We start from the raw sequence: 14308 nt of genomic DNA on the forward strand, positions 1-14308 counted from the left end.
TTAGAGGCCTTGAGATATCACATCTCATGCTATAGGAAGGGTCTCAGGATTGGAATGGGAAGGAGTTGGATATCACATCTCAAGCTATAGGAAGGGTCTCAGGTTTGGTATAAGCATTGAGATATCACATCTCATTCTATAGGAAGGGTCTCAGGATTGGAATGGGAAGGAGTTGGATATCACATCTCATGTTATAGGAAAGATCTCAGGTTTGGTATTAGAAGCATTGAGACATCACATCTCATGTTATAGGAAGGGTCTCAGGATTGGAATGGGAAGAAGTTGGATATCACATCTCATGCTATAGGAAGGGTCTCAGGTTTGGAAGGGGAAGGAGTTGGATATCCAATCTCATGTTATAGGACTGGTCTCAGGTTTGGTATTAGAAGCATTGAGATATCACATTGCATGCTGTAGGAAGGATCTCAGGTTTGGAATGGGGAGGAATTGGATATCACATCTCATGTCATAGGAAGGATCTCAGGTTTGGTATTAGAAGCATTGAGATATCACATCTCATGCTATAGGAATGGTCTCCGGGTTGGAATGGGAAGGAGTTGGATATTACATTCTTGCTATAGGAAGGGTCTCATGTTTGGAATGGGAAGGAGTTGGATATCACATATGCTATAGGAAGGGTCTCAGGTTTGGAACGGGAAGGAGTTGGATATCCGATCTCATGTTATAGGAAGGGTCTCAGGTTTGGTATAAGCATTGAGATATCACATCTCTGCTATCAGAAGTGTCTCAGGATTGGAATGGGAAGGAGTTGGATATCCCATCTCATGTTATAGGACGGGTCTCAGGTTTGTTATTAGAATCATTGAGATATCATATTGCACGCTGCAGGAAGGGTCTAAGGATTGGAATGGGAAGGACTTGGATATCACATCTCATGCTATAGATAGGCTCTCAGATTTGGAAAGGGAAGGAGTTGGATATCACATTTCATGTTAGAGGAAGGATCTCAGGTTTGGTATTAGAGGCATTGAGATATCACATCTCATGCTATAGGAAGCGTCTCAGGATTGGAATGGGAAGGAGTTGGGTATCACATCTCATGCTATAGGAAGGGTCTCAGGATCGGTATAAGTATTGAGATATAACATCTCATGCTATAGGAAGGGTCTCAGGATTGGAATGGAAGGAGTTGGATATCACATCTCATGTTATAGGAAGGGTCTCAGGTTTGGTATAAGCATTGAGATATCACATCTCATGCTATAGGAAGGGTCTCAGGATTGGAATGGGAAGGAGTTGTATATGACATCTCATGCCGTAGGAAGGGTCTCAGGTTTCGTATAAGCATTGAGATATCACATCTCTGCTATCGGAAGGGTCTCAGGATTGGAATGGGAAGGAGTTGGATATCCCATCTCATGTTATAGGAAGAGTCTCAGGTTTGGTATTAGAAGCATTGGATATCACATATCATGCTATAGGAAGTGTCTCAGGATTGGAATGGGAAGGACTTGGATATCACATCTCATGCTATAGGGAGGGTCTCAAGTTTGATATTAGAAGCATTGAGATATCACATCTCATGCTATAGGAAGGGTCTCAGGATTGGAATGGGAAGGAGTTGGATATCACATCTCATGCTATAGGAAGGGTCTCAGGTTTGGTATAAGCAGTGAGATATCACATCTCATGCTATAGGAAGGGTCTCAGGATTGGAATGGGAAGGAGTTGGATATCACATCTCATGTTATAGGAAGGATCTCAGGTTCGGTATAAGCATTGAGATAACACATCTCTGCTATTGGAAGGGTCTCAGGATTGGAATGGGAAGGAGTTGGATATTCCCATCTCATGTTATAGGAAGGGTCTCAGGTTTGGTATTAGAAGCATTGAGATATCACATCTCATGCTGTAGGAAGGGTCTCAGGATTGGAATTGGAAGGAGTTGGATATCACATCTCATGCTATAGGAAGGATCACAGGTTTGGTATTAGAAGCATTGAGATATCACATCTCATGCTATCAGAAGGGACTCAGGATTGGAATGGGAAGGAGTTGGATATCACATCTCATGCTATAGGAAGGGTCTCAGGTTTGGAACGGGAAGGAGTTGGATATCATATCTCATGTTATAGGAAGAGTCTCAGGTTTGGTATAAGCATTGAGATATCACATCTCTGCTATTGGAGGTGTCTCAGGATTGGGATGGGAAGGAGTTGGATATCACATCTCATGCTATAGGAAGGGTATCAGGTTTGGAACGGGAAGGAGTTGGATATCCCATCTCATGTTATAGGACGGGTCTCAGGTTTGGTATTAGAAGCATTGAGATATCACATCGCATGCTGTAGGAAGGATCTCAGGTTTGGAATGGGAAGGAATTGGATATCACATCTCATGTCATAGGAAGTATCTCAGGTTTGGTATTAGAAGCATTGAGATATCACATCTCATGCTATAGGAATGGTCTCAGGATTAAATGGGTAGGAGTTGGATATTACATTCTTGCTATAGGAAGGGTCTCATGTTTGGAATGGGAAGGAGTTGGATATCACATATGCTATAGGAAGGGTCTCAGGTTTGGTATAAGCATGGAGATATCACTTCTCATGCTATAGAAAGTGTCTCAGGATTGGAATGGGAAGGAGTTGGATATCACATCTCATGTTATAGGAAGGATCTCAGGTTTGGTATTAGAAGCATTGAGACATCACATCTCATGCTATAGGAAGGGTCTCAGGATTGGAATGGGAAGTAGTTGGATATCACATCTCATGCTAAAGGGAGGGTCTCAGGTTTGGAAGGGGAAGGATTTGGATATTACATCTCGTGTTATAGGAATGATCTCAGGTTTGGTATTAGAAGCATTCAGATATCACATCTCATGCTATCGGAAGGATCTCAGGTTTGGTATTAGAAGCATTGAGATATCAAATCTCATGCTATAGGAAGGGTCGCAGGATTGGAATGGGAAGGAGTTCGATATCACATCTCATGCTATGGGAAGGGTCTCAGGATTGGAATGGGAAGGAGTTTTATATGACATCTCATGCCATAGGAAGGATCTCAGGTTTGGTATTAGAAGCATTGAGACATAACATCTCATGTTATAGGAAGGGTCTCAGGATTGGAATGGGAAGGAGTTGGATATCACATCTCATGCTATAGGAAGGGTCTCAGGTTTGGTATAAGTATTGAGATATCACATCTCATGCTATAGGAAGGGTCTCAGGATTGGAATGGGAAGGAGTTGTATATGACATCTCATGCCACAGGAAGGGTCTCAGGTTTGGTATAAGCATTGAGATATCACATCTCTGCTATCGGAAGGGTCTCAGGATTGGAATGGGAAGGAGTTGGATATCCCATCTTACGTTATAGGAAGGGTCTCAGGTTTGGTATTAGAAGCATTGAGATATCACATCTCATGCTATAGGAAGGGTCTCAGGATTGGAATGGGAAGGACTTGGATATCACATCTCATTCTATAGGGAGGGTCTCACGTTTGAAAAGGGAAGGAGTTGGATATCACATTTCATGTTAGATGTAGGATCTCAGGTTTGGTATTAGAGGCATTGAGATATCACATCTCATGCTATCAGAAGGGTCTCAGGATTGGAATGGGAAGGAGTTGGATATCACATCTCATCCTAAAGGGAGGGTCTCAGGAATGGAAGGGGAAGGATTTGGATATCACATCTCATGTTATAGGAAGGATCTCAGGTTTGGTATTAGAGGCATTGAGATATCACATCTCATGCTAAAGGGAGGGTCTCAGATTTCGAAGGGGAAGGATTTGGATATCACATCTCTTGTTATAGGAAGGATCACAGGTTTGGTATTAGAAGCATTGAGATATCACATCTCATGCTATGGGAAGGGTCTCAGGATTGGAATGAGAAGGAGTTGGATGTCGCATCTCATGCTATAGGAAGGGTCTCAGGTTTGGAACGGGAAGGAGTTAGATATCACATCTCATGTTATAGTAAGAGTCTCAGGTTTGGTATAAGCATTGAGATTTCACATCTCTGCTATCGGAGGTGTCTCAGGATTGGGATGGGAAGGAATTGGATATCACATCTCATTCTATAGGAAGGGTATCAGGTTTGGAACGGGAAGGAGTTGGATATCCCATCTCATGTTATAGGACGGGTTTCAGTTTTGATATTAGAAGCATTGAGATATCACATCACATGCTGTAGGAAGGGTCTCAGGTTTGGAATGAGAAGGATTTAGATATCACATCTCATGTCATAGGAAGGATCTCAGGTTTGGTATAAGCATTGAGATATCACATCTCTGCTATTGGAAAGGTCTCAAGATTGGAATGGGAAGGACTTGGATATCACAATTCATGTTATAGGAAGGGTCTCAGGTTTGGTATTAGAAGCATTGAGATATGACATCTCATGCTATAGGAAGGGTCTCAGGATTGGAATGGGAAGGACTTGGATATCACATCTCATGTTATAGGAAGGGTCTCAGGTTTGGTATTAGAAGCATTGAGATATCACATCTCATGCTATAGGAAGGGTCTCAGGAGTGGAATGGGAAGGAGTTGGATATCACATCTCATGATAAAGGAAGGGTCTAAGGTTTGGAAGGGGAAGGATTTGGATATCATATCTCATGTTATTGGACTGGTCTCAGGTTTGGTATTAGAAGCATTGAGATATCAAGTCTCATGGTATAGGACGGGAGTTTGATATCACATCTCATGCCATGGTATGGGTCTCAGGTTTTGTAGAAGCATTGGGATATCACATCTCATGCTATTGGAAGGATATCAGGATTAGATTTGGAAGGAGTTGGATATCCCATCTCATGCTATAGGAAGGGTCTCAGGTTGGAATGGGAAGGAGTTGGATATCACATCTCATGTTATAGGAAGGGTCTCAGGATTCGAATTGGAAGGACTTGGATATCACATCTCATGCTGTAGGAAGGCTCTCAGGTTTCGAATGGGAAGGAATTGGATATCACATCTCATGCTAAAGGGAGGGTCTCAGGTTTGGTATTAGAAGCATTGAGATATCACATCTCATGCTATCGGAAGGATCTCAGGTTTGGTATTAGAAGCATTGAGATATCACATCTCATGCTATAGGAAGGGTCTCAGGATTGGAATGGGAAGGAGTTGGATATCACATCTCATGTTATAGGAAGGATCTCAGGTTTGGTATTAGAAGCATTGAGATATCACATCTCATGCTATAGGAAGGGTCTCAGGATTGGAATGGGAAGGAGTTGGATATCACATCTCATGCTAAAGGAAGGGTCTCAGTTTTGGTAGAAGCATTGAGATATCACATCTCATGCTATAGGAAGGGTCTCAGGATTGGAATGGGAAGGAGTTGGATATCACATCTCGTGCTATAGGAAGGGTCTCAGGTTTGGTATAAGCATTGAGATATCACATCTCTGCTATCGGAAGGGTCTCAGGATTGGAATGGGAAGGACTTAGATATCACATCTAATGCTATAGGGAGGGTCTCAGTATTGATATTAGAAGCATTGAGATATCACATCTCATGCTATCGGAAGGGTCTCAGGATTGGAATGGAAGGAGCTGGATATCACATCTCATGCTAAGACCTGATATACCCTTCCTATAAAATGAGATGGGAATATCCAACTCCTTCCCATTCCAATCCTAAGACCCTTCCGATAGCAGAGATGTGATATCTCAATGCTTATACCAAACCTGAGATCCTTCCTATAACATGAGGTGTGATATCCAACTCCTTCCCATTCCAATCCTGAGACACTTCCTATAGCATGAGATGTGATATCTCACTGCTTATACCAAACCTGATACCCTTCCTATAGCATGAGATGTGATATCCAACTCCTTCACATTCCAATCCTGAGACACTTCCTATAGCATGAGATGTGATATCTCAATGCTTCTAATACCAAACCTGAGACTCTTCCTATAACATGAGATGGGATATCCAACTCCTTCCCATTCCAATCCTGAGACCCTTCCAAAAGCAGAGATGTGATATCTCAATGCTTATACCAAACCTGAGACCCTTCTTGGATATCACATCTCATGCTATGGATAGGCTCATATCATATCCCAATGCTTCTACCAAACCTGAGACCCATACTATGGCATGAGATGTGATATCAAACTCATTCCCATTCCAATCCTGAGACTCTTCCTATAGCTTGAGATGTGATATCCAACTCCTTCCCATTCCAATTCTGAGACCCTTCCTATGCCATGAGACTTGATATCTCAATGCTTCTAATACCAAACCTGAGACCCATCCTATAACATGAGATGTGATATCCAAATCTTTCCCCTTGCAGCAGACTTATGGGTGTCACATCGAGTGTCCCATAAGGACAAAACTCATCCTGGTAAGCAGGAGGAAGGGAAAAAGTCCAAAGATAAGGAGGGTGGAGAATCTGATAAATCTTCTTCTCAAAAGGGCCACAAAAAGAAAAATAAGGGTAAGACACAAGAGAACTCACAGGGTAGTGGAGGTCAGCCTCCGAAACAGAACTCTGGTTACAATAAGCCTCCCTATGTAAACAGACCCAATGGATCTTGTTTTTCTTGTGGAGCAACTGACCACGTGAAGGGGGATCCCCGGTGTAAGGTTTAACCTTTGGGGGTCCACTCCGCTAATCTGGCCTTCTCCTCCTACGAGGAAGAAGAGATTACAGGAGCATCCTTCTCCTCAGACTCATTTCCCAGCGGGATAGAGGCTGAGGTAGTGTTAGGAAAGATTTCATAATTGTAGGGAATTTTCCTTCCATGTGGCAACCCCTAAACTTTTTGCTATTGTTTGTAACCTTGTTCTTGACTTTGCCAGCGAAGTGCAGCCTTCTGCCGCACTTCTCTGGGCTTTCGCTCCTTTCTTACGGGGAAACTGACATGCCCTTAAGACAGTCAGTACCGGGGAACGCTGTTTCCCGTAGTTTCTTTTATCGTGTTGCGGCTTTAGTGCAACATGACACAAGAGGGCACTGTAAGCTAAGTTACAGCTCTCTTGGGTCTCTAGCCTTCTACAGACCCTAGATACTCTTTTAGGATGGTATTTGATAGGTGCAAGTCATTCAGGGACTGGAATGGTGGCAGCGATCGTTTTGTTTATTTTGAGCTCCTTTTGGCGTTCTGAGCACGTTTTTCGCACTGAACCCAAAATGGTGGCCTGGCTCCCAAAATGGCCAGACCACGAGGCTCCTTTGTCCTGTCCACTGACCGTCTTGCTCCCTTCACCTTCCCCAGGTCGGGCGACCCGGGGCCTTCCTTATTTGGGCATGTACTTTCCCGCGAAACGTGGTTGCTTTCGCGGGCTTCTACATGTCGTTTGTGTGCCTCCAGGGTGTGGGCTGGGATGTCTGGTCCCAATACACATCCTGGGTGCCAGATAGTCTAGGGTGGTGTGAATGCCTGGGACCACCGTGGTCCGTGATTGGTCCAAGTATGGTATGTGTGTTGATGAGCGGATCTCCCATTGGCTCCCCTCCGTTTTGGCGCGAAGGGAACCGTGGATAAGAGGGAGCTGGAAACACCACTACCATGTCGATCTCCTGAGTTCTCACGAACGAAGGAATACAGGAGCCAAGTATCCTGCAACCAAGAGGCTGGACCGAGGAATCGCTGGTGACCCGCTGAAGGAATCCTCCTTTGCACTGCTGTCGTCCTGTGAAACCCTTTCCTCCTTGGATCGAACCAGAAGGCCTGTACTGGTGCTTCGACCTTTGGAATAGCAGGAACAGCTATTCCCGGCGACTTCATCATCTCCTGCCAAGTAAGCCTTCGGAAGTGTCTCTGGGCCATCCAGTTGACTGACCAGCTTACAAGGGAGTCCTGCTCTGTAACTGCCGCCAGGTTGTGTTGTATTTCGAGTCCTTGTCACTCTCCCACGCTTCGTACACTTGGCGTTCCCAAGTCTGAAGGGAGGAGTGTACATTTGGCTCGAATACACACGGCCGCTCCGTTGTCCTGCTGCGGCAACAAAACTGTGCTGGTTTCGTCGATTGGGACGTCTTTTTGCTCTACACGACTACGAGGCGTTCCCTGCTCTTCTGAACCTGCCAGCTGCTGAAACTAACGTGGAGAAGCCTGGGTCTGCTTGCTTCGGGGACCGGTGAGTAGTTTAGCTAGGATCTGGTCGCCCTCCTGCAGTATCCCATTGCTTTTCCCTGCTGTGTAAAAACAGCACCCTTTTGGCCGTACTCGCGCTCTGCTTCTGCCCGCTGTGGAGGCTGCGCTTGAGTTGCGGAACCTGTTCTCCTTCTGCTGTGCACTAACCCGAACTGCCCGACTTCCTCCGAAGAGCTTCCCCTTTTGCCCGTTGGCACCGGCGTGGCAGGTACTTTGAGCACAAGGCTCCACTCTTCGCAGGGCTCGGACTTCCATCTAGTTAGGTGCCTCTGAAGGCGAACTGAGTCTAAAGCGTTATCGCACTGCCTGTTTTCCTTTCCTTTCAGGTGGACTACATATTTCGTGCTTTAAACGCTTGCGACTGTGTATTTGTATATGTATTGTGTTGATATGGTATGTGTTGGTTTAGTATTGTGATATTGTGATTTTCTCGCTACGGTCATTATTTTAAAGGCCTTAAAATAAATGTGTATCTATTTTTGATATAACAACTGTTTGGAGTAGTTTGTCAGCGCTCTTGCTTTGTGTGCTCATTGCGGGCTTTCAGTCACCCTCACCCCTCTTGAGACCTAGTCTTGACCGCCGCGATCGCTACCTTGATTGGTCTGGCTTGTCCAGAGGTTACCCTGTTCCAAGTAATTAGGTTGGCCTTCTGAACTTCTGCGCCACCAGGACAGAGTTCAGAAATCCGTCTTAACAAATTGGTGTACAGCGGTGGGATACTGTTAGGAAAGATTTCGTAATTGTAGGGAATTTTCCTTCCATGTGGCAACCCCTAAACTTTTTGCTATTGTTTTTAACCTTGTTCTTGACTTTGCCAGAGCAGTACAGCCTTCGGCCGCACTTCTCTGGGCTTTCGCTCCTTTCTTACGTGGAAACTGACATGCCCTTAAGACAGTCAGTACCGGGGAACGTGGTTTCCCGTAGTTTCTTTATCGTGTCGCAGCTTTAGTGCAACACGACACAAGAGGGCACTGTAAGCTAAGTTACAGCTCTCTTGGGTCTCTAGCCTTCTACAGGCCCTAGATACTCTTTTAGGATGGTATTTGATCGGTGCAAGTCATTCAGGGACTGGAATGGTGGCAGCGATCGTTTTGTTTATTTTGAGCTCCTTTTGGCGTTCTGAGCACGTTTTTGCACTGAACCCAAAATGGTGGCCTGGCTCCCAAAATGGCCAGGCCGCGAGGCTCCTTTGTCCTGTCCACTGTCCGTCTTGCTCCCTTCACCTTCCCCAGGTCGGGCGACCCGGGGCCTTCCTTATTTGGGCATGTACTTTCCCGCGAAACGTGGTTGCTTTCGCGGGCTTCTACATGTCGTTTGTGTGCCTCCAGGGTGTGGGCTGGGATGTCTGGTCCCAATACACATCCTGGGTGCCAGAGAGTCTAGGGTGGTGTGAATGCCTGGGACCACCGTGGTCCATGATTGGTCCACGTATGGTATGTGTTTTGATGAGCGGATCTCCCATTGGCTCCCCTCCGATTTGGCGCGAAGGGAACCGTGGATAAGAGGGGGCTGGAAACACCACTACCATGTCGATCTCCTGAGTTCTCACGAACGAAGGAATACAGGAGCCAAGTATCCTGCAACTACGAGGCTGGACCGAGGAATCGCTGGTGACCCGCTGAAGGAATCCTCCTTTGCACTGCTGTCGTCCGGAGAGCCCCTGTCCTCCTTTGATCGAACCAGAAGGCCTGTACTGGTGCTTCGACCTTTGGAATAGCAGGAACAGCTATTCCCGGCATCTTCAACCATCTCCTGCCAAGTAAGCCTTCGGAAGCGTCTCTGGGCCATCCAGTTGACTGACCAGCTTACCAAGGAGTTTGGCTCTGCAACCGCCGCCAGGTTGTGTTGTATTGCGAGTCCATGTCCCTCTCAAACGCTTCGTACGCTTGGCGTCCCCAGGTCTGAAGGGAGGAGGGTTCATTTGGCTGGAATACACACGGCCGCTCCGCTGTCCTGTGCGGCAACAAAACTGTGCCGGTTTCGTCGATTGGGACGTCTTTTTGCTCTACACGACTACAAAGCGTTCCCTGCTCTTCTGAACCTGCCAGCTGCTGAAACTATCGTGGAGAAGCCTGGGTCTGCTTGCTTCGGGGACCGGTGAGTAGTATATCTAGGATCTGGTCGCCCTCCTGCAGTATCCCATTGCTTTTCCCTGCTGTGTAAAAACAGCACCCTTTTGCCGCGCTCGCGCTCTGCTTCTGCCCGCTGTGGAGGCTGCGCTTGAGCTGCGGAACCTGTTCTTCTTCTGCTGTGCACTAACGTGAACCGCCTGACTTCCTCCGAAGAGCTTCCCCTTGTGCCCGTCGGCACCGGCGTGGCAGGTACTTTGAGCACAAGGCTCCACTCTTCGCAGGGCTCGGACTTCCATCTAGTTAGGTGCCTATGAAGGCGAACTGAGTCGAAAGCATTATCGCACTGCCTGTTTTCCTTCCCTGGCAGGTGGACTACATATTTCGTGCTTTAAACGCTTGCGACTGTGTATTTGTATATATATTGTGTTGATATGGTATGTGTTGGTTTAATATTGTGATATTGTGATTTTCTCGCTACGGTCATTATTTTAAAGGCCTTAAAATAAATGTGTATCTATTTTTGATATAACAACTGTTTGGAGTAGTTTGTCAGCGCTCTTGCTTTGTGTGCTCACTGCGGGCTTTCAGTCACCCTCACCCCTCTTGAGACCTAGTCTTGACCGCCGCGATCGCTACCTTGATTGGTCTGGCTTGTCCAGAGGTTACCCTGTTCCAAGTAATTAGGTTGGCCTTCTGAACTTCTGCGCCACCAGGACAGAGTTCAGAAATCCGTCTTAACAGATACGACTGAAGGTATCCAGTGTTGCGCTCGAACTAAGGCATTTCAGGTTATTCCAAACAGTACACGTAGTGAATTGTTATAGTATAACTTTAAAAAGACCATAGTCCTATCAAACAGTATGGAAACAAATACGTTGTTAACTTTAAATGCTTCCAAATCAGAAACGCTGAAAAAGATGTGTGCGGAGAGAGGTGTTTCCTCTCAAGGCACAAAATTGGAAATGATCCAAAGAATCGTGGCGTGGCAAGAAGCGCAGCTTGACGCTATAACTTCTGAGGACAGTGCGGAAGGTGGTGGGGCTGCTCTCACTGGTAGAACCGACGGTTCTGCCGCCGCACTGATCCACCGCGACCACGAGGACAGGGAGGACGAGATGTCTAATGTTTCCTCTGCCAGTGCTGATGGGGAGGCTATGCTTGAATTCAAGAAGCAAGAGCTGCGGTTTAGGCAGCAGGAGCTTGAATTCAGCATAGCCAAACTAAAAATCGAACAGGCAGAAAAACAGAAAGACAGGGATCACCAGTTGGAACTGGCCAAGCTTCAGGTTGCAAATGGATCCAAGGGTCCTGGACATGGGTCTGGGGCTTCCTCTCATCCACGGTTTCCAAAAGATCTGCTCAGTGTGTATGAAGAGAGGAATGACATTATGGACTGGCTGAATGCGTTTGAGTATGCATGCGAGGTTCAAGAAGTTGACAATGCTGATAAGATTGCGTGGTTGCTCAGTAGACTGCCCCATTCTGGCTGTAGTGCCATTATGGAAATGTCGAAGGCTGAGCGGGCTGATTTCGCAATGTTAAAGCAAACTCTCATTTTAAAGTTTGGGAAGACTCGGGCCCAATATTTAAAGCGTTTTCGAGAGTATAAGAAAAAGGAAGGTGGTACTTGGGTATCTTATGTCGCTGAATCCTTGAAAAACTTAACTGGCTGGGTCGAAGGTTATAAGGTTTCTACCTTCGAAGGCATGATAAATCTTGTCATGCTGGAACACATTTTTGGTTCTTCTTCCCCGGAGCTTAAGCAGCATTTGGCCGATTCGAAGGAGATAGATCCTAAGAAGCTGGCCATTGCAGCAGACTTATGGGTGTCACATCGAGTGTCCCATAAGGACAAAACTCATCCTGGTAAGCAGGAGGAAGGGAAAAAGTCCAAAGATATGGAGGGTGGGGAATCTGCTAAATCTTCTTCCCAAAAGGGCCACAAAAAGAAAAATAAGGGTAAGACACAAGAGAACTCACAGGGCAGTGGAGGTCCGCCTCCGAAACAGATCTCTGGTTACAATAAGCCTCCCTACGTAAACAGACCCAATGGGGCTTGTTTTTCTTGTGGAGCAACTGACCATGTGAAGGGGGATCCCCGTTGTAAGGTTAGACCTTTGGGGGTCCACTCCGCTAATCTGGCCTTCTCCTCCTACGAGGAAGAAGAGATTACAGGAGCATCCTTCTCCTCAGACTCATTTCCCAGTGGGATAGAGGCTGAGGTAGTTTTAGTGTCCCTGGGTTCCTGGGAGCCTTAAGTCGCAGAGGCTTATGCTAGGATTCCGGATAATACCAAGCACTACTTTAAAGACAGTGTGCTGATCAATGGAGTGGATACTCCAGCTCTTAGGGATAGTGGGTGCAGTCGCACTGTAGTGGATTCTACCTTGGTAGACTCAGAGGAAGTTGCCAGAGCTACTCTGATGCCCACTAAGTTGGCTGACGGCCCCCTCCGTATGTTTCCCGTGATCCCTGTAAATCTTACTTTAAATGGTACAGCAGTCAGGATTCCAGTGAGCATTCAGAGAAACGTCCCGGGAAAGGTCTTGTTGGGCAATGATCTCAGAGCTTTAGGGCTCGTAGGAGACACTGCCGAAAGACCCTACACACGGTCTCAAGCACGGGCAGCATTGGCCAAGTCCAATACGCCGCCCCAGCCGAAGGGGAAACCCAAGGTGAAAGGAGTCTACAAGTCAAGACGAGGGAACGAGAATATTCCCCCGAGCTCGCCTACCACTGCGGTGGAGGAAGTTGGTCAATCGCCCGGGCCTGACGAGGAGGTGGCGATGCCTGAAGTATTCGACCCCAACGATCATCCTGAACTAAAAGACTTGTTAGTTGAAGGAGGTCCTGACAGGGACGAATTCAGTAAAGGCCAACGTGAGTGCCCATCTCTGGAAGGCCTAAGGAGACAGGCCTGCTCCCAGCTTGAGGGTGAACCTCCTGGGACGCATAGGATGTATTGGGAAGGTGGACTCCTGTATAGTGAGCCCACAGAGTCTACAGAAGGAGACCATAGGAGGTTGGTGGTTCCCCTTGCTGTTAGGCCCTTCCTCCTGCAGTTGGCGCATGAAGTGCTCCTTGCTGGTCACCTTGGTATTAAGAGGAGCAAGCAAAGGTTATCCATGCACTTCTACTGGCCCAAGATGGGGGTGCAAGTAGAAAGTCACTGCAGGAGTTGTGCCTCCTGCCAGTTATCTGGTAAGGTTGGCTCGACAATCCAAGCTTCGTTGGTACCGCTCCCAGTTGTGGGGGTACCATTTGAAAGGGTAGGGATCGACATCGTTGGTCCCCTTGACCCGCAAACATCCTCGGGCAATAGGTTTATCCTGGTGCTGGTCGACCATGCAACCAGATATCCTGAGGCCATCCCATTGAAAACTGTAACTGCCAAGTCAGTTGCAAAAGCTTTACTTGGCATATTTACTAGGGTTGGCTTCCCTAAAGAAGTTGTGTCAGATCGTGGCAGCAACTTTATGTCGAAGTATATGCAGGCTATGTGGAAAGAATGTGGGGTCACCTACAAGTTCTCTTCTGCATACCACCCCCAGACCAATGGTCTGGTGGAACGTTTCAACAGAACGTTAAAAAGCATGATTGGGGCTCTGGAGAAGCTTCAGAGAAGACAATGGGATCTTCTTTTACCATGCTTACTGTTTGCCTACCGAGAGGTACCACAGGAGGGTGTTGGCTTCAGCCCCTTCAAACTTCTGTTTGGTCATCCTGTACGGGGACCCTTAGCCATCAAAGAGGGATGGGAGATGCCCACTCCCCCTGTTACTACCAACGTAGTTGATTATGTGCTAGGGCTCAGAAAACGGATGGTACTTCTGATGGGCTTGGCTAGTGATAAATTGAAGGCAGGACAAGCACTGGTGAAACATTGGTACGACCAGAAAGCTTCCCTCATCAACTTTACACCTGGTCAGCAAGTCCTGATCATGAATCCCATAAGGCCTTGAGCTTTACAGGACAAATGGTCAGGCCCTTACACAGTGGTGGAGCCCCTGGGTGAGGTTAACTATTTAGTGGACCTTGGAAGGCCTGGACAGGCTCCAAAAGTGTTTCACGTGAATAGGCTGAAGGCTTTCGTCCCAAGAGTCGAAATCGCAGCACTGTTACTGGCTTCAGATGTTGAGGAAGAGGA

Source organism: Ambystoma mexicanum, chromosome 13 (assembly GCF_040938575.1).
Source record: "Ambystoma mexicanum isolate Mex_15411 chromosome 13, UKY_AmexF1_1, whole genome shotgun sequence".
NCBI classification, from domain to species: Eukaryota; Metazoa; Chordata; class Amphibia; order Caudata; family Ambystomatidae; genus Ambystoma; species Ambystoma mexicanum.